The sequence below is a fragment of the Squalius cephalus genome, assembly GCF_949319135.1.
Source record: "Squalius cephalus genome assembly, chromosome: 17".
NCBI lineage: Eukaryota > Metazoa > Chordata > Actinopteri > Cypriniformes > Leuciscidae > Squalius > Squalius cephalus.
In genome coordinates, this window is record NC_137138.1 from 871,211 (window position 1) to 873,710 (window position 2,500).

Below are 2,500 nucleotides of genomic sequence, written 5' to 3' on the forward strand. Positions count from 1 at the left end.
CACTCGCTGTGAAACAGTTTCAGAGACTATTGGGTCTGATGGCAGCAGTGTCCAGTGTAATGCCTGTTGGCCTGTTGTACATGAGACCCTGAGTGGCGGCAGTGACTCATATAGGCTGTCTACAAACCGGAAGGTTGGTGGTTCCACCTGACCAAGTGTCGAGGTGTCCATGAGCAAGACACCTAACCCCAGCTGCTCCCGACGAGCTGGATGGCTCCTTGCATGGCTGACACCGCCGTCGGTGTATGAATGAGTGAATGAATGGGTGAATTACCTCACCGGATAATGATAATAAGAGTTGGAATAAGTGTGGCTTCAAATATAATGATCTCTGTTGGGCCGAATGCTATAATCAGGAAAGTTCGCAGCGAGGAGTGTGATATAGAGGCGTTGTCGGCTAATTGGCTTAGGATTAATATGGTTTTGGCTCGCTAAGATGATTAAGGGGAGGAGTCAACATGTTAATACTAAAAGGGGGGTAGATAAGGGACGCTTGACTCAGGGTCTGTGGAGGGACCAGGATCTCTCATGGCACATCAACTGCCTGGAGATGTTGGCTGTATTTCTTGCTCTGAAGAATTTCCTCCCAGATCTCAGGGGCCATTATATGGCAACACAGACAACACATCGGTGCTCGCCTATATAAATCATCGGGGGGTTTGCGCTCGCGTCCACTCTGCAAACTGGCAAACCAAATCCTCCTGTTGTTCCAGGAGAAGCTACTTTCACTCAGAGCAGCTTATATCCCTGGAGCAGTAATATAGGAGCAGAGGTCCTGTCGAGGGCTGAGGCCCGGGGAATGGAGGCTCCACCCCGTCTCACTATCCACTCTGGTTCTCCCTCATGCATCCAGCTCCCCTGGGACTGGATGCTATGGTACAAATGTAATCCCTCACCTGGGTCCTGCTCGCCCCGCTCTCTGTGGGCCCGAACCCGGGTCTCCGGCATGGAGTCAGGGACTCTTAACAAAACTGCAGCCCCTAGCGTCTGTCGCTAGAGCACCTTTCTTGAGATCAGAGGAGTGAGGTTTAATCGCACAGCGACTACTAGCTGGCCTCCGTTACACAAACATGGCCGAGGCTACGTTTGTACGCTTTTCCCCCCGATCGCTCTGCTCCCGGGAGTTCTGGAGAGAGTTCGTAGGGACCAAATTTGCCTGCTCCTTATAGCCCCGCGGTGGCCGGGCCGAGTGTGGTTCCCTGATCTAGTGTCTCTCCTGGACAGGCCTCCTCTGGAGTTACCCGTCAGGAGGGACCTTCTGTCCCAGGCAGGGGGCTCGATTGTTCACCCGTCCAGAACTGTGTGAGGGAGCCCAGCTCGTAGGGACGGGTCTCTCAACTGAGCTTGTGGAGACCATTCTACACTCCAGAGCTCCCACCACGAGGAAACTTTATGCCCTGTAGTGGAGAGTCTTGACTTCTTAGTGTAGTGACCGTCAGTTGGACCCAGTTAACTGCCCGGTTCCTGCAGGAGCGGTTCACTGCAGGTCTATCCCCGTCCACTTTAAAGGTTTATGTGGTGGTTTACCACATTCCTTTGGGGGGAATGTCTTTGGGTAAAGACCCGTTGGTATCTCGTTTCCTCCGTGGTGCTCTGAGGCTGAGGCCTGCACCTCGTACCAGGGCGCCAACATGGGATCCGGCCATTGTCCTGCAAGGCCTTTCCCAGGCTCCCTTCGAGCCACTGGAGGAGGTTCCGGACAAGTTCCTGACCTTGAAAGCTTTGTTCTTCTTCGCTCATCTCTTAAAAGAATGAGAGATCTGCAAGCACTGTCGGTTGCACCCTCGCCCTTGGAATTGGCACCTGGCATGGTTAAAGCGTTCCCTCATCCTAGACCAGGCTACGTTCCTAAGGTCTCCACTAATGTGGCTTGGTCTATTATGCTGCAGGCCCTTTGTCCTCCTCCTTTCCAGAACTCGGACCAGGAAAATAATAACCTGCTATGCCTAGTCAGGTAGATGCCTATGTCCACGGGATGCCCTGTGGCATAAATCTGAACAGGTGTTCGTATGTTTTGGGCCCCCTGGATCTAAGCAGAGAATGAGCAAGTGTGTGGTCGAGGCTATCTCACTTGCTTATGAATCGGTCGGACAGCCTTCACCTATGGCTGTCCGCTCCCACTCCACTTGGAGTATGGTGGCCTCTAAGGCCCTTATGTCAGGAATTGCTCTCCAAGATGTATTTGATGACTGCTCCTCACCGCACACATTTGTAAGGTTCTACTCTTTGAACTTGGACTCTACACCAGGGTCTGAAGTGCTCTTGTCCTAGTGCTGCTCCTCGCGATTTCACACTGGACAGACACTTGTCGCTATGGTTGGTATAGATGTTCCCTCAGCGTCAACCGACCCAGCGCGAGTTCCCTTGAAAGGGAACGCCTCGGTTGCGACTGTAACCTCGGTTCCCTGAAGAGGGAACAAGACACTGCGTCACCTTGCCATATCTCCTACGTGCCAGTAAGCGACTTGCTCAGACCTTAAGAAGCTAGCGCTGCTTTGTT

The 2,500-nt window shown here is 52.8% G+C and overlaps 1 protein-coding gene across 2 annotated transcripts in view; it reads left to right on the top strand.

Annotated features, from left to right (window-relative positions):
• The window catches only part of tmem38b (transmembrane protein 38B), a 23,811-nt gene that overhangs the window by 10,808 nt on the left and 10,503 nt on the right, over positions 1–2,500 (top strand). The gene's annotated exons all lie outside the window — the stretch shown is intronic.